This window comes from Salvelinus alpinus, chromosome 6 (genome assembly GCF_045679555.1).
Source record: "Salvelinus alpinus chromosome 6, SLU_Salpinus.1, whole genome shotgun sequence".
Lineage (NCBI taxonomy): Eukaryota > Metazoa > Chordata > Actinopteri > Salmoniformes > Salmonidae > Salvelinus > Salvelinus alpinus.
In genome coordinates this window covers 8,570,248-8,588,865 of record NC_092091.1, presented here as the reverse complement: position 1 = coordinate 8,588,865, position 18,618 = coordinate 8,570,248, and the positions used below count along the sequence as shown (strand labels likewise).

Sequence of the window (18,618 nt, the reverse complement as noted above, 5' to 3'; positions counted from 1 at the left end):
GAATATACCCACTATTACAGCAATCATACTGTATGTTCACTTGCTACAGGTTTTGTTTTTTTAGGTTGGACTTTTGGCACTTAGGGTGCACAGATTGTCACCTCGTCAGTTACAACTGTGCTGGTTGCCATCTCAGTGGGAAGGTGTTTCACCTATTGGCCCAGGTGCTACTTAGGACTGACCAGCCCAGTGCTCCAGTTGAGCTTGAGAGGGCTACGTCAGCTGAGGTGCGAGTTCAATTTGAAAGAAGGCTGAGTTTTGGTTTCCCCTGCTTGTTTTCGCTCCATAGTCTTTTTACTCCCTATTCTAAATTGCTGTGGGGTTTGTCTTTTTAGAGGCAAACCTAGTGGGCATCCATGATGGGTTTCTGTTAGAACCCCTTTTAAACTCTTGTTTGGTTTAGCATTCATTCAATTGTTACGTTTCCACAAGAGAAACTCAATGTCGCTCACAACAAAGGGAACTAACAAAGAAAATCACTGACAACCAAAGTACCCATGGTAACAAAAATGCTTTTAGTACCACATATTCCAGCCTCAATCCCAGACACAAAAAAATCAATCACATTTCTGTCAAAAATTGTTAAAATCTTTTATGGGTCATTCCACCTCAAAGCACAAGAATGTTCTGAAATTAATTTGTTAGAAACATAAGATTAACATACTTGCATAATCTCTGAGAGCAAATTCAACAAAAAAAATAAGTTAGTTTATTGCACCTAAACGACCGTCGTGACATGATAAAAAACAGGGTCGTTGGTGACAGCAAGATCAGGTGATGGATAACTCAAGCCTGCTGCCCGCCGTCTGTTTTGTAGTTGACATCATCTAGAAGAGATGCAATCACTGTCGGGAGTGGTGTTCAACTGTGGCCGACATCATCTAGGAGAGATGCAAGACCAGATACAGGAAGTCACATCCTCATCACGAACGTCTTAATTTCTCGCTCCGGTAGTAGGTAACCATCATCAGTTAGCTATCGTCAAAGGAACGATCTATAAATTCTTACATCCCAAATAACTAAATCATTACGGAGGGAATTCCTATCCGAGCGCGCGTAAATGGCAAGTAATTGCCTTTAAAAAATATAAATGGTTTTCTGACCTTGAATTGAAGCATGAGAATAGCATGCTATTCACCCGATATTCCTTTGGGGTGGAGATCAAAGAAATGAAGGTGTGGCAGAGGTGAGTCTACAGATTCTAACCTTGATTTAATTCCACCACCTTTACGCGTGATGAAACAATGAACAAGGTCGATCACACAGTAATTTCATAGGATCTCCACGGTAATACCCAAATAAACTGTCACTTTACTGTTAGTTTCATTACATTTTGCATCACTCCATTACATCGTTAGTTTACCCCCCTCTGTCACGTTCGTGTGGTTGTTCCTGATAATCACTAGCGGTAGTAGATCATATTAGCCTAACGTGTTACAAGTTGTGCAGTAATTTAGGACATGTAGCCTGATTCAATCATTATGGAACTCCGACCACACCGTAGCAGGTTAGCCTGGCGTACGGTTCACGACGACGGGACCGTTGTCATCACAGTTCCATGATTATTGGGGATTATGGTATAATTTATAGACTACCGTTCAACCTCTATTGTACACATTTCTCACTTTCCAATATTTCATGTTTTGAACAATTGAATGTCAACTTTCAGGATGAATCTAATCACTATTTTTGATTCACCAATATATGTTGTGCCTAAAAGTTATCCAAAACAGTTTTTATTATTCAAAATTACACTGAACAAAAATATAAATACAACATTTCATGTGTTGGTTTCATGAGCTGAAATAAAAGATCCCAGAAATGTTCCATACACACAAGAAGCTTATTTCTCTCCAATGTTGTGCACAAATGTGTTTACATCCCTGTTAGTGAGCATTTCTCCTTTGCCAAGACAATCCATCCAACTGACAGGTGTGTCATATCAAGAAGCTGATTAAATTGCAATTGGCATGCTGGCTGCAGGAATGTCCACCACAGCTGCGTGGAGGAGTATTTCTGTCTAATAAAGCCCTTTTGTGGGGAAAAAATCATTCTGATTGGCTGGGCCTGGCTCCCAAGTGGGTGGGCCTGGCTCCCCAGTGGGTGGGCCTATCCCCTTCCCGGCCCAACCATGGCTGTGCCACTGCCCAGGCATGTGAAATCCATCGATTAGGCCCCAATGCATTTATTTCAATTGACTGATTTCCTTATATAACACTGTAACTCATCAAAATCTTTGAAATTGTTGCATTTTATATTTTTGTTCAGTATACTTTCCTAACCCTAAATAATATACAAGATCAGAGTATTTTTAAATCTACCAATTGGTGCTGAAAAGGAGAAGAATATGTATATATATTTAGATGGCTTTCTTTCATTGATCTCTAATATTCTGAACCGTTCTCTCCATGTATTCTAGTGAGTCTGACAATTCTAATTAAAAAGGTACAGCGTATTTAAAGGGATGGTTTTAGTTAAATGTACTGAAAACCCTATTGAATGATAACTCCACAAGAAAATCTGTTGGCCAGAAAGTGGGAGGGTTTTCAACGGTTTAATTGCTGCCATCTTTTACTTCTTGCTGCGGTGGTGTGCGGCCATCTTTTACTTCTTGCTGCGGTGGTGTGCGGCCATCTTTTACTTCTTGCTGCGGTGGTGTGCGGCCATCTTTTACTTCTTGCTGCGGTGGTGTGCGGCCATCTTTTACTTCTTGCTGCGGTGGTGTGCGGCCATCTTTTACTTCTTGCTGCGGTGGTGTGCGGCCATCTTTTACTTCTTGCTGCGGTGGTGTGCGGCCATCTTTTACTTCTTGCTGCGGTGGTGTGCGGCCATCTTTTACTTCTTGCTGCGGTGGTGTGCGGCCATCTTTTACTCCTTGCTGCGGTGGTGTGCGGCCATCTTTTACTTCTTGCTGCGGTGGTGTGCGGCCATCTTTTACTCCTTGCTGCGGTGGTGTGCGGCCATCTTTTACTTCTTGCTGCGGTGGTGTGCGGCCATCTTTTACTTCTTGCTGCGGTGGTGTGCGGCCACCACCAGGTAGCTGTCTGGGGTGAGGTCCTTGGTGTTGGAGGACATGGGAGAGATCTTCCCCTCCACTCTGGAGATCTGGAGCATCCGACATGGGTCGTGTTTCAGAAGGTAGCTCTCAAAGGTCTCCCAGCCTCCTCCCACACGCACCATCACATGCTTGTTGTGTAGCATCTAGGAGAAGAAGATTACTTTATTGTCCATTCATTGTTCACAAATTAAAATGTGTGTTCTGCTTTATCCCAGGCAAGGCGAATAACAAACATATGTAAAAACGGGGATAATCTTTAGCTGACAATATAACTTCATGGTGTAATACAGGGATATTCAAATCAGATCCTGGAGGTCTAAAGTACTGCTGATTTTCTGTTCTACCTGATAATTAATAGCATCCACTTGGTGTCCCAGGTCTAAATCAGACCTTGATTAGAGGGGAAGAATAAAAATGGAGCTGGCTTTGAGGTCCAGATTTGAAATGGCCTTTTGTATTAGTTGGTAATCTCTAGAATCCACAGCTAGTACCACTACACTGAGCAAAATATACACAACATGTAAAGTGTTGGTTTCATGAGCTGAAATTAAAGATCCCAGAAATGTTCCATCCCTGTTTACATCCCTGTTAGTGAGCATTTCTCCTTTACCAAGATAATTGATACACCTGACAGATGTGGCATATGAAGAAGCTGATTAAACAAGATCATTACACAGGTGCACCTTGTGCCGGGGGACAATAAAAGGCCACTAAAACGTGCAGTTCTGTCACACAACACAATGCCACAGATGTCTGAAGTTTTGAGGGAGTGGGCAAATTTGTGTGCTGACTGCAGGATTGTCCCACCAGACCTGTTGCCAGAGAATTTAATGTTAAGTTCTCTACCATAAACCTCCTATTATATCCTTTTAGAGAATTTGGCAGTATGTCCAACCGACCTTACAACCACAGACCACGTGTAACCACGCCAACCCAGGGTCTCTACATCCAGCCCCCCTTCTGTCTGTAATAAAGCCCTTTTGTTGGGAAAAACTCATTCTGATTGGGTGGGCCAGTCTCCCAAGTGGGTGGGGCTATGCCCACCCATGACTGCGCCCCTGCCCAGTCATGTGAAATCAATAGATTAGGGCCTAATTTATTTATTTCAATTGATTGATTTCCTTATATGAAATGTAACGTTCCTTTTCATATTTTTGTTTAGTACAATATTTGCACATTAACAATGGCATTGTTGGATTCCTTTTCACTAATAAATGACTCAACTAGAAATCAACATGCTGTGGTTAACCAATACATTGTAATGTGGGGCTGCATTTTGTTCATTTAAATTACAACTGTTTATTCGCTCATGCTGCCTGCTACATATTGCACATTTTCTGGGTGGGTTGGGTACCATGGCAACCTCTTACGCCACACCAATAAATAGCAGGAGAGGGAAATAAAAAGACACTGCCATTGTCATCAGACACAAACATTTGTTTTTAACTATCTTTGTTGGAACCAAACAATTGTTTCTCATCCAAAACCTAAGCCTAAAATAGCCTTTTTCCTTGTGCGGATTGGGTAAAATGTTCCCACTTGTCCGAATTTTAATTGTTTTACTATAGTAAAACCAAACAAACAAAATAATAAATGTCCAGAACCTCATACGTTGTGTTTTAACTGCATGGGAACCAGGTCATATGAATTCTACTAATGGTGTGATAAACAACAAGATAACAAATCAGATCAGAAGCTAAACATTTCGAGTGTCACTGACAGGAAGTACCAGTTTGACCCAGTGCAGACATACTGCTGATTGTTGCTGACTGTTGGCCCTGATGGCCAAACACAACAATGTTAATCAGGTCTGAGAGGAAGAAAGTAGAAGAGTATTCCCCACACCCATATACACTGTATACACAATATGTGGACACGCCTTCAAATTAGTGAATTTGGCTATTTCAGCCACACCCGTTGCTGACAGGTGTATAAAATCGAGGACACAGCCATGCAATCTCCATAGACAAACACTGCCAGTAGAATGGTCTTACTGAAGAGCTCAGTGACTTTCAACGTGGCACCGTCATAGGATGCCACCTTTCTAACAAGTCAGTTCGTCACATTTCTGCCCTGCCAGAGGTTCCCTGGTCAACTGTAAGTACTGTTATTGTGAAGTGGAAACGTCTAGGAGCAACAACCGCTCAGCCGCAAAATGGTAAGACACACAATCTCACAGAATGGGACCGCTGAGTGCTGAAGCGCATAGGGTGTAAAAATAGTCTGCCCAACGGTTAAAACACTCACTGCCGAGATCCAAACTGCCTCTGGAAGCAATGTCAGCACAAGAACTGTTCGTCGGGAGCTTCATGAAATGGGTTTCCATGGCCGAGCAGCCGCATACAAGCCTAAGATCACCATGCGCAATGCCAAGCGTCGGCTAGAGTGGTGTAAAGCTCGCCGCCATTGGACTCTGGAGCAATGGAAATGCTTTCTCTGGAGTTTTTCTAATTAATTTTTCACCTCTATTTAACCAGGTAGGCCAGTTGAGAACAAGTTCTCATTTACAACTGCGACCTGGCCAAGATAAGGCAAAGCAGTGCGACACAAACAACACAGTTACACATGGAATAAACAAACCTACAGTCAATAACACAATAGGAAAAAATCTATATACAGTCTGTGCAAATGAGGTAAGATTAGGGAGGTAAGGCAATAAATAGGCCGTAGTGGCGAAGTAATTACAATATAGCAATTAAACACTGGAGTGATAGATGTGCAGAAGATTAATGTGCAAGTAGAGATACTGGGGTGCAAAGGAGCAAGATAAATGAATACCAATACGGGGATGAGGTAGTTGCTTCACCGTCTGACAGATGAACCTGAGTTTGGCGAATGCCATGAGAATGCTACCTGCCCGAATGCATATTGCCAACTGTAAAGTTTGGTGGAGGAGGAATAATGGCCAGGGGGTGTTTTTCGTGGTTTGGGCTAGACTCCTTAGTTCCAGTGAAGGGAAATCTTAACGCTACAGCATACAATTACATTCTAGACGATTCTGGGCTTTCAACTTTGTGGCAAAAGTTGGGGAAATCCCTTTCCTGTTTCAGCACAAAAGCAAGGTCCATACAGAAATGGTTTGTTGAGATCAGTGTGGAAGAACTTGACTGGCCTGCACAGAGCCCTGACCTCATCCCCATCGAATGCCTTTGGCATGAATTGAAACGCCAACTGCGAGCCAGGCCTAATCGCCCAACATCAGTGCCCGACGTCACTAATGCTCATGGCTGAAAGGAAGCAAGTCCCAACACCAATGTTCTAACATCTAGTGGAAAGCCTTACCAGAAGAGTGAAGGCTGTTATAGCAGCAAAGGGGGGACCAACTCCATATTAATGGAATGAGATGTTTTATCACTCTAAATCTTCCATTATGTTGGTCTAGCTAAAAAATATATTTAATGTTTCTGTGTTGTCTTTTTGGACCCTCACCAGTTAGCATCCCTGATATGATTGCTCTGATTTCTCCCACCAGGCTCTCAATGCTTCAGTCTGTTTGGTCAATCTGAGACCATGTGACCTGCAGTGATCCACCATCCCTCGGCCCTCTGGTAAACAACCCCTACTACTGCTCAGGCATTACTTTGTTTTCTAGTGATTGTTGATGTATAGTAGCAGTGAGCCAGTGATGACAAAACTAAAATAACTTTTCTGACACCTCGTATGAGAGCTGGTAACAGCCTCTGATTCGAACTCCACTCTGAGGCCCTGGTAGTAACTATGTAAAGGTGGTACTGTAGCCTGTCAAACTAGCTTACGTGAGGTTTTGGATCTACGCTGACCTCAACTGTTCCTCTGTTTCAGGTTCCATAAACGGGAGGGGCTTCCTACCATAATGGCTGCCCATCCTGTGGTTTCTCTGGAGTGTTGCGTTTCAGAATCAGAAGGGTGCTGAATTCCAACGTGTTGAAGGGGAGGTTACTGCCCACAGCTGGTGTTATCCAGTATATGTGCTATGTATCAAACTAAGCATTGTATGTGGGCCAAATCATTAGCTACATCTTGTAATCAATTGGGCAAGTTCAAGAGACTAGACTGTTATAACCCTGGATTGTACATTTAATGATTCAACGGTAGCTGGGGGGAGGTCTGATAAAACACTGCTCTGGTTCTTGATGATATATTTTTACAGGCCCTAGTTTTAGCACACCTGGGCTGCAGTCCAAACACTTAAGATGCACCCTGTCCCTTCAGCCCTCATTAAGTGGACACTTCTGATGACTAATGCTGCCTGACGAGTACACACTTGCAGGGCAAGGAAGGAATGGTTTTTAAATGGACTGCCCTGGCCTGGAAATCCATTGCTCGTTCTTCCAGCGATTATCTTTTTAGCCACCGGGTAGCTTGTGGGTGCTTTTATGTGCTACAGTCAATTATGATTGCATGTCTAAATATATAATTATTAATTTACACAAACTGTATGTTAGCTAGCAGATTATTTAACTCCCGTTAGCTTGTCTAGCAGGAACTTCTGAAGATAAATGTATTAATACAATTTCCAAAAGCTAAACAAATATTACTTTACGAGATGTGCTGTCATGTGCATTAGTAGTACAATTTAGTACTGATTTGTTAGTTTTTACTTACACTTGTAAATTGACAAATAAAACGAGGGCTGCGGTCCTTACGTTGCAAACTTCTCCTGCTTGGCTAATAATTTGCGCCGCCCGCCAAGATGGTGACAGGATTCCCCCAAGGGCTTAAGTTGAGGGTTTTTGGCCTAGTCTTTTGTTTGAACTGCAGCCCTATACTACTGTCCAGTTATATGGTTAAGTGCCACTAAGGACACGGGCAAATTAGTTGGCCCAGAACAGGGCACCTGGCATTTAATGGGTACTTTAGGATTTTGGCACAGAGTGTTTTTATTTATGTCGGCTGTAGTTTTATTGTTTCATTACTATTGTTTACAATTTCTGTTTTCACCCTGCCTGTAAATGGACTCTACAGTCAGCAGCAGTATGGTCTCGTATGAAGACCTTGGTTCTATGTTCTGTTAAGGTATTTAATAAAGGTTTTTATAATGTGTTCTGGTAGTTTGTGTGAATGTGATTGGATGCTAGTTCCTGTTTAGGTCATAGTTCTGTAACTATTACAGATCACTGCAAGCTGTCTTTGTAATAGTTGTCATTGGTGGTACTGACTTACCAATAGGGGTCACTAAAGTATCACCATAGACATGCTCTAGCAATTTGCCTGTGGATGAGGTTTAATAGATGCCTTTGAAAGGTGTCTGGTTAAACTATCAAAGGAAACTAAGTCTGACCGTGTTGCTTAGGTACAGAACAGCAAGATGCCCTGCCCTCCATACTGCTATGCTCAAACCCTACACCCCAACCTGAGCACTGTTCTACCATCTCTTGGCACTCCCAGCCTTCCAGGAGGACAGCTCCCCAGTCCAATCTCTTCTGTCCTGGCACCCGAACGGTGGAACCAGCTTCCCCCTGAAGCTAGGACGGAGTCACTGCAGATTTCTTCTGATACCATCAAACTACCTCTTCAAACAGCATTCTAAGTAATCCTCTTCACCCCCACCCATTACCTCTGATTCCACTTGGAGGACAAATGTTCTTTCTCTATGCCTGTGATATTGTCCCACCTAGCTATTTTAAGATGAGTCTGTCATTTTAAGATGACAAATATAAAACAAATTCATAACATGGTAATGTAGCATTTTCATAGTTGACTTCCATTATTGAGTTGTGGCCAAAAACAACCCAGTAGAAGTCCCTGGATGTGGTAACTGGTAAGCCTGTACTTGTGACGGAAACAGTGTGATTACATGTGGTGTTCTGTAGCCCATCCAATCTACCTCATCCCCATACTGTATTTATCTTGCTCCTTTGCACCCCAGTATCTCTACTTGCACATTCATCTTCTGCATATTCTACCATTCCAGTGTTTAATTGCTATATGGTAATTACTTTGCCACCATGGCCTATTTATTGCCTTACCTCCCTTATCCTACCTCATTTGCACATGCTGTATATAGACTTTACTATTGTGTTTGTTTATTCCATGTGTAACTCTGTGTTTGTGTCGAACTGCTTTGCTTTAGCTTGGCGAGGTCGCAGTTGCAAATGAGAACTTGTTCTCAACTAGCCTACCTGGTTAAATAAAGGTGAAATAAAAAATATACATTTGGGAAAACTCACTCCCAAGTTCAGAATATACCCACTATTACAGCAATCATACTGTATGTTCACTTGCTACAGGTTTTGTTTTTTTAGGTTGGACTTTTGGCACTTAGGGTGCACAGATTGTCACCTCGTCAGTTACAACTGTGCTGGTTGCCATCTCAGTGGGAAGGTGTTTCACCTATTGGCCCAGGTGCTACTTAGGACTGACCAGCCCAGTGCTCCAGTTGAGCTTGAGAGGGCTACGTCAGCTGAGGTGCGAGTTCAATTTGAAAGAAGGCTGAGTTTTGGTTTCCCCTGCTTGTTTTCGCTCCATAGTCTTTTTACTCCCTATTCTAAATTGCTGTGGGGTTTGTCTTTTTAGAGGCAAACCTAGTGGGCATCCATGATGGGTTTCTGTTAGAACCCCTTTTAAACTCTTGTTTGGTTTAGCATTCATTCAATTGTTACGTTTCCACAAGAGAAACTCAATGTCGCTCACAACAAAGGGAACTAACAAAGAAAATCACTGACAACCAAAGTACCCATGGTAACAAAAATGCTTTTAGTACCACATATTCCAGCCTCAATCCCAGACACAAAAAAATCTATCACATTTCTGTCAAAAATTGTTAAAATCTTTTATGGGTCATTCCACCTCAAAGCACAAGAATGTTCTGAAATTAATTTGTTAGAAACATAAGATTAACATACTTGCATAATCTCTGAGAGCAAATTCAACAAAAAAAATAAGTTAGTTTATTGCACCTAAACGACCGTCGTGACATGATAAAAAACAGGGTCGTTGGTGACAGCAAGATCAGGTGATGGATAACTCAAGCCTGCTGCCCGCCGTCTGTTTTGTAGTTGACATCATCTAGAAGAGATGCAATCACTGTTGGGAGTGGTGTTCAACTGTGGCCGACATCATCTAGGAGAGATGCAAGACCAGATACAGGAAGTCACATCCTCATCACGAACGTCTTAATTTCTCGCTCCGGTAGTAGGTAACCATCATCAGTTAGCTATCGTCAAAGGAACGATCTATAAATTCTTACATCCCAAATAACTAAATCATTATGGAGGGAATTCCTATCCGAGCGCGCGTAAATGGCAAGTAATTGCCTTTAAAAAATATAAATGGTTTTCTGACCTTGAATTGAAGCATGAGAATAGCATGCTATTCACCCGATATTCCTTTGGGGTGGAGATCAAAGAAATGAAGGTGTGGCAGAGGTGAGTCTACAGATTCTAACCTTGATTTAATTCCACCACCTTTACGCGTGATGAAACAATGAACAAGGTCGATCACACAGTAATTTCATAGGATCTCCACGGTAATACCCAAATAAACTGTCACTTTACTGTTAGTTTCATTACATTTTGCATCACTCCATTACATCGTTAGTTTACCCCCCTCTGTCACGTTCGTGTGGTTGTTCCTGATAATCACTAGCGGTAGTAGATCATATTAGCCTAACGTGTTACAAGTTGTGCAGTAATTTAGGACATGTAGCCTGATTCAATCATTATGGAACTCCGACCACACCGTAGCAGGTTAGCCTGGCGTACGGTTCACGACGACGGGACCGTTGTCATCACAGTTCCATGATTATTGGGGATTATGGTATAATTTATAGACTACCGTTCAACCTCTATTGTACACATTTCTCACTTTCCAATATTTCATGTTTTGAACAATTGAATGTCAACTTTCAGGATGAATCTAATCACTATTTTTGATTCACCAATATATGTTGTGCCTAAAAGTTATCCAAAACAGTTTTTATTATTCAAAATTACACTGAACAAAAATATAAATACAACATTTCATGTGTTGGTTTCATGAGCTGAAATAAAAGATCCCAGAAATGTTCCATACACACAAGAAGCTTATTTCTCTCCAATGTTGTGCACAAATGTGTTTACATCCCTGTTAGTGAGCATTTCTCCTTTGCCAAGACAATCCATCCAACTGACAGGTGTGTCATATCAAGAAGCTGATTAAATTGCAATTGGCATGCTGGCTGCAGGAATGTCCACCACAGCTGCGTGGAGGAGTATTTCTGTCTAATAAAGCCCTTTTGTGGGGAAAAAATCATTCTGATTGGCTGGGCCTGGCTCCCAAGTGGGTGGGCCTGGCTCCCCAGTGGGTGGGCCTATCCCCTTCCCGGCCCAACCATGGCTGTGCCACTGCCCAGGCATGTGAAATCCATCGATTAGGCCCCAATGCATTTATTTCAATTGACTGATTTCCTTATATAACACTGTAACTCATCAAAATCTTTGAAATTGTTGCATTTTATATTTTTGTTCAGTATACTTTCCTAACCCTAAATAATATACAAGATCAGAGTATTTTTAAATCTACCAATTGGTGCTGAAAAGGAGAAGAATATGTATATATATTTAGATGGCTTTCTTTCATTGATCTCTAATATTCTGAACCGTTCTCTCCATGTATTCTAGTGAGTCTGACAATTCTAATTAAAAAGGTACAGCGTATTTAAAGGGATGGTTTTAGTTAAATGTACTGAAAACCCTATTGAATGATAACTCCACAAGAAAATCTGTTGGCCAGAAAGTGGGAGGGTTTTCAACGGTTTAATTGCTGCCATCTTTTACTTCTTGCTGCGGTGGTGTGCGGCCATCTTTTACTTCTTGCTGCGGTGGTGTGCGGCCATCTTTTACTTCTTGCTGCGGTGGTGTGCGGCCATCTTTTACTTCTTGCTGCGGTGGTGTGCGGCCATCTTTTACTTCTTGCTGCGGTGGTGTGCGGCCATCTTTTACTTCTTGCTGCGGTGGTGTGCGGCCATCTTTTACTTCTTGCTGCGGTGGTGTGCGGCCATCTTTTACTTCTTGCTGCGGTGGTGTGCGGCCATCTTTTACTTCTTGCTGCGGTGGTGTGCGGCCATCTTTTACTTCTTGCTGCGGTGGTGTGCGGCCATCTTTTACTTCTTGCTGCGGTGGTGTGCGGCCATCTTTTACTCCTTGCTGCGGTGGTGTGCGGCCATCTTTTACTTCTTGCTGCGGTGGTGTGCGGCCATCTTTTACTCCTTGCTGCGGTGGTGTGCGGCCATCTTTTACTTCTTGCTGCGGTGGTGTGCGGCCATCTTTTACTTCTTGCTGCGGTGGTGTGCGGCCACCACCAGGTAGCTGTCTGGGGTGAGGTCCTTGGTGTTGGAGGACATGGGAGAGATCTTCCCCTCCTCTCTGGAGATCTGGAGCATCCGACATGGGTCGTGTTTCAGAAGGTAGCTCTCAAAGGTCTCCCAGCCTCCTCCCACACGCACCATCACATGCTTGTTGTGTAGCATCTAGGAGAAGAAGATTACTTTATTGTCCATTCATTGTTCACAAATTAAAATGTGTGTTCTGCTTTATCCCAGGCAAGGCGAATAACAAACATATGTAAAAACGGGGATAATCTTTAGCTGACAATATAACTTCATGGTGTAATACAGGGATATTCAAATCAGATCCTGGAGGTCTAGAGTACTGCTGATTTTCTGTTCTACCTGATAATTAATAGCATCCACTTGGTGTCCCAGGTCTAAATCAGACCTTGATTAGAGGGGAAGAATAAAAATGGAGCTGGCTTTGAGGTCCAGATTTGAAATGGCCTTTTGTATTAGTTGGTAATCTCTAGAATCCACAGCTAGTACCACTACACTGAGCAAAATATACACAACATGTAAAGTGTTGGTTTCATGAGCTGAAATTAAAGATCCCAGAAATGTTCCATCCCTGTTTACATCCCTGTTAGTGAGCATTTCTCCTTTACCAAGATAATTGATACACCTGACAGATGTGGCATATGAAGAAGCTGATTAAACAAGATCATTACACAGGTGCACCTTGTGCCGGGGGACAATAAAAGGCCACTAAAACGTGCAGTTCTGTCACACAACACAATGCCACAGATGTCTGAAGTTTTGAGGGAGTGGGCAAATTTGTGTGCTGACTGCAGGAATGTCCCACCAGACCTGTTGCCAGAGAATTTAATGTTAAGTTCTCTACCATAAACCTCCTATTATATCCTTTTAGAGAATTTGGCAGTATGTCCAACCGACCTTACAACCACAGACCACGTGTAACCACGCCAACCCAGGGTCTCTACATCCAGCCCCCCTTCTGTCTGTAATAAAGCCCTTTTGTTGGGAAAAACTCATTCTGATTGGGTGGGCCAGTCTCCCAAGTGGGTGGGGCTATGCCCACCCATGACTGCGCCCCTGCCCAGTCATGTGAAATCAATAGATTAGGGCCTAATTTATTTATTTCAATTGATTGATTTCCTTATATGAAATGTAACGTTCCTTTTCATATTTTTGTTTAGTACAATATTTGCACATTAACAATGGCATTGTTGGATTCCTTTTCACTAATAAATGACTCAACTAGAAATCAACATGCTGTGGTTAACCAATACATTGTAATGTGGGGCTGCATTTTGTTCATTTAAATTACAACTGTTTATTCGCTCATGCTGCCTGCTACATATTGCACATTTTCTGGGTGGGTTGGGTACCATGGCAACCTCTTACGCCACACCAATAAATAGCAGGAGAGGGAAATAAAAAGACACTGCCATTGTCATCAGACACAAACATTTGTTTTTAACTATCTTTGTTGGAACCAAACAATTGTTTCTCATCCAAAACCTAAGCCTAAAATAGCCTTTTTCCTTGTGCGGATTGGGTAAAATGTTCCCACTTGTCCGAATTTTAATTGTTTTACTATAGTAAAACCAAACAAACAAAATAATAAATGTCCAGAACCTCATACGTTGTGTTTTAACTGCATGGGAACCAGGTCATATGAATTCTACTAATGGTGTGATAAACAACAAGATAACAAATCAGATCAGAAGCTAAACATTTCGAGTGTCACTGACAGGAAGTACCAGTTTGACCCAGTGCAGACATACTGCTGATTGTTGCTGACTGTTGGCCCTGATGGCCAAACACAACAATGTTAATCAGGTCTGAGAGGAAGAAAGTAGAAGAGTATTCCCCACACCCATATACACTGTATACACAATATGTGGACACGCCTTCAAATTAGTGAATTTGGCTATTTCAGCCACACCCGTTGCTGACAGGTGTATAAAATCGAGGACACAGCCATGCAATCTCCATAGACAAACACTGCCAGTAGAATGGTCTTACTGAAGAGCTCAGTGACTTTCAACGTGGCACCGTCATAGGATGCCACCTTTCTAACAAGTCAGTTCGTCACATTTCTGCCCTGCCAGAGGTTCCCTGGTCAACTGTAAGTACTGTTATTGTGAAGTGGAAACGTCTAGGAGCAACAACCGCTCAGCCGCAAAATGGTAAGACACACAATCTCACAGAATGGGACCGCTGAGTGCTGAAGCGCATAGGGTGTAAAAATAGTCTGCCCAACGGTTAAAACACTCACTGCCGAGATCCAAACTGCCTCTGGAAGCAATGTCAGCACAAGAACTGTTCGTCGGGAGCTTCATGAAATGGGTTTCCATGGCCGAGCAGCCGCATACAAGCCTAAGATCACCATGCGCAATGCCAAGCGTCGGCTAGAGTGGTGTAAAGCTCGCCGCCATTGGACTCTGGAGCAATGGAAATGCTTTCTCTGGAGTTTTTCTAATTAATTTTTCACCTCTATTTAACCAGGTAGGCCAGTTGAGAACAAGTTCTCATTTACAACTGCGACCTGGCCAAGATAAGGCAAAGCAGTGCGACACAAACAACACAGTTACACATGGAATAAACAAACCTACAGTCAATAACACAATAGGAAAAAATCTATATACAGTCTGTGCAAATGAGGTAAGATTAGGGAGGTAAGGCAATAAATAGGCCGTAGTGGCGAAGTAATTACAATATAGCAATTAAACACTGGAGTGATAGATGTGCAGAAGATTAATGTGCAAGTAGAGATACTGGGGTGCAAAGGAGCAAGATAAATGAATACCAATACGGGGATGAGGTAGTTGCTTCACCGTCTGACAGATGAACCTGAGTTTGGCGAATGCCATGAGAATGCTACCTGCCCGAATGCATATTGCCAACTGTAAAGTTTGGTGGAGGAGGAATAATGGCCAGGGGGTGTTTTTCGTGGTTTGGGCTAGACTCCTTAGTTCCAGTGAAGGGAAATCTTAACGCTACAGCATACAATTACATTCTAGACGATTCTGGGCTTTCAACTTTGTGGCAAAAGTTGGGGAAATCCCTTTCCTGTTTCAGCACAAAAGCAAGGTCCATACAGAAATGGTTTGTTGAGATCAGTGTGGAAGAACTTGACTGGCCTGCACAGAGCCCTGACCTCATCCCCATCGAATGCCTTTGGCATGAATTGAAACGCCAACTGCGAGCCAGGCCTAATCGCCCAACATCAGTGCCCGACGTCACTAATGCTCATGGCTGAAAGGAAGCAAGTCCCAACACCAATGTTCTAACATCTAGTGGAAAGCCTTACCAGAAGAGTGAAGGCTGTTATAGCAGCAAAGGGGGGACCAACTCCATATTAATGGAATGAGATGTTTTATCACTCTAAATCTTCCATTATGTTGGTCTAACTAAAAAATATATTTAATGTTTCTGTGTTGTCTTTTTGGACCCTCACCAGTTAGCATCCCTGATATGATTGCTCTGATTTCTCCCACCAGGCTCTCAATGCTTCAGTCTGTTTGGTCAATCTGAGACCATGTGACCTGCAGTGATCCACCATCCCTCGGCCCTCTGGTAAACAACCCCTACTACTGCTCAGGCATTACTTTGTTTTCTAGTGATTGTTGATGTATAGTAGCAGTGAGCCAGTGATGACAAAACTAAAATAACTTTTCTGACACCTCGTATGAGAGCTGGTAACAGCCTCTGATTCGAACTCCACTCTGAGGCCCTGGTAGTAACTATGTAAAGGTGGTACTGTAGCCTGTCAAACTAGCTTACGTGAGGTTTTGGATCTACGCTGACCTCAACTGTTCCTCTGTTTCAGGTTCCATAAACGGGAGGGGCTTCCTACCATAATGGCTGCCCATCCTGTGGTTTCTCTGGAGTGTTGCGTTTCAGAATCAGAAGGGTGCTGAATTCCAACGTGTTGAAGGGGAGGTTACTGCCCACAGCTGGTGTTATCCAGTATATGTGCTATGTATCAAACTAAGCATTGTATGTGGGCCAAATCATTAGCTACATCTTGTAATCAATTGGGCAAGTTCAAGAGACTAGACTGTTATAACCCTGGATTGTACATTTAATGATTCAACGGTAGCTGGGGGGAGGTCTGATAAAACACTGCTCTGGTTCTTGATGATATATTTTTACAGGCCCTAGTTTTAGCACACCTGGGCTGCAGTCCAAACACTTAAGATGCACCCTGTCCCTTCAGCCCTCATTAAGTGGACACTTCTGATGACTAATGCTGCCTGACGAGTACACACTTGCAGGGCAAGGAAGGAATGGTTTTTAAATGGACTGCCCTGGCCTGGAAATCCATTGCTCGTTCTTCCAGCGATTATCTTTTTAGCCACCGGGTAGCTTGTGGGTGCTTTTATGTGCTACAGTCAATTATGATTGCATGTCTAAATATATAATTATTAATTTACACAAACTGTATGTTAGCTAGCAGATTATTTAACTCCCGTTAGCTTGTCTAGCAGGAACTTCTGAAGATAAATGTATTAATACAATTTCCAAAAGCTAAACAAATATTACTTTACGAGATGTGCTGTCATGTGCATTAGTAGTACAATTTAGTACTGATTTGTTAGTTTTTACTTACACTTGTAAATTGACAAATAAAACGAGGGCTGCGGTCCTTACGTTGCAAACTTCTCCTGCTTGGCTAATAATTTGCGCCGCCCGCCAAGATGGTGACAGGATTCCCCCAAGGGCTTAAGTTGAGGGTTTTTGGCCTAGTCTTTTGTTTGAACTGCAGCCCTATACTACTGTCCAGTTATATGGTTAAGTGCCACTAAGGACACGGGCAAATTAGTTGGCCCAGAACAGGGCACCTGGCATTTAATGGGTACTTTAGGATTTTGGCACAGAGTGTTTTTATTTATGTCGGCTGTAGTTTTATTGTTTCATTACTATTGTTTACAATTTCTGTTTTCACCCTGCCTGTAAATGGACTCTACAGTCAGCAGCAGTATGGTCTCGTATGAAGACCTTGGTTCTATGTTCTGTTAAGGTATTTAATAAAGGTTTTTATAATGTGTTCTGGTAGTTTGTGTGAATGTGATTGGATGCTAGTTCCTGTTTAGGTCATAGTTCTGTAACTATTACAGATCACTGCAAGCTGTCTTTGTAATAGTTGTCATTGGTGGTACTGACTTACCAATAGGGGTCACTAAAGTATCACCATAGACATGCTCTAGCAATTTGCCTGTGGATGAGGTTTAATAGATGCCTTTGAAAGGTGTCTGGTTAAACTATCAAAGGAAACTAAGTCTGACCGTGTTGCTTAGGTACAGAACAGCAAGATGCCCTGCCCTCCATACTGCTATGCTCAAACCCTACACCCCAACCTGAGCACTGTTCTACCATCTCTTGGCACTCCCAGCCTTCCAGGAGGACAGCTCCCCAGTCCAATCTCTTCTGTCCTGGCACCCGAACGGTGGAACCAGCTTCCCCCTGAAGCTAGGACGGAGTCACTGCAGATTTCTTCTGATACCATCAAACTACCTCTTCAAACAGCATTCTAAGTAATCCTCTTCACCCCCACCCATTACCTCTGATTCCACTTGGAGGACAAATGTTCTTTCTCTATGCCTGTGATATTGTCCCACCTAGCTATTTTAAGATGAGTCTGTCATTTTAAGATGACAAATATAAAACAAATTCATAACATGGTAATGTAGCATTTTCATAGTTGACTTCCATTATTGAGTTGTGGCCAAAAACAACCCAGTAGAAGTCCCTGGATGTGGTAACTGGTAAGCCTGTACTTGTGACGGAAACAGTGTGATTACATGTGGTGTTCTGTAGCCCATCCAATCTACCTCATCCCCATACTGTATTTATCTTGCTCCTTTGCACCCCAGTATCTCTACTTGCACATTCATCTTCTGCATATTCTACCATTCCAGTGTTTAATTGCTATATGGTAATTACTTTGCCACCATGGCCTATTTATTGCCTTACCTCCCTTATCCTACCTCATTTGCACATGCTGTATATAGACGTTACTATTGTGTTTGTTTGTTCCATGTGTAACTCTGTGTTTGTGTCGAACTGCTTTGCTTTAGCTTGGCGAGGTCGCAGTTGCAAATGAGAACTTGTTCTCAACTAGCCTACCTGGTTAAATAAAGGTGAAATAAAAAATATACATTTGGGAAAACTCACTCCCAAGTTCAGAATATACCCACTATTACAGCAATCATACTGTATGTTCACTTGCTACAGGTTTTGTTTTTTTAGGTTGGACTTTTGGCACTTAGGGTGCACAGATTGTCACCTCGTCAGTTACAAC

At 42.5% G+C, this 18,618-nt stretch overlaps 2 long non-coding RNA genes and 2 other non-coding genes across 4 annotated transcripts; all 4 read left to right on the top strand.

The window, feature by feature from the left end:
• Positions 1-1,055: 1,055 nt before the first annotated feature.
• On the top strand, positions 1,056-8,080 carry LOC139578073 (uncharacterized). The gene is made up of 3 exons (XR_011675488.1): positions 1,056-1,186; positions 6,531-6,606; positions 6,860-8,080. It is a non-coding gene; the product is annotated as an uncharacterized lncRNA (long non-coding RNA).
• On the top strand, positions 6,676-6,764 carry LOC139579908 (small nucleolar RNA SNORD60). The gene has a single exon (XR_011675915.1). It is a non-coding gene; the product is annotated as a small nucleolar RNA SNORD60 (small nucleolar RNA).
• A 1,906-nt stretch (positions 8,081-9,986) lies between the features above and the next one.
• LOC139578071 (uncharacterized) lies at positions 9,987-17,364 on the top strand. The gene is made up of 3 exons (XR_011675486.1): positions 9,987-10,404; positions 15,815-15,890; positions 16,144-17,364. It is a non-coding gene; the product is annotated as an uncharacterized lncRNA (long non-coding RNA).
• LOC139579906 (small nucleolar RNA SNORD60) lies at positions 15,960-16,048 on the top strand. The gene has a single exon (XR_011675914.1). It is a non-coding gene; the product is annotated as a small nucleolar RNA SNORD60 (small nucleolar RNA).
• Positions 17,365-18,618: the final 1,254 nt, after the last annotated feature.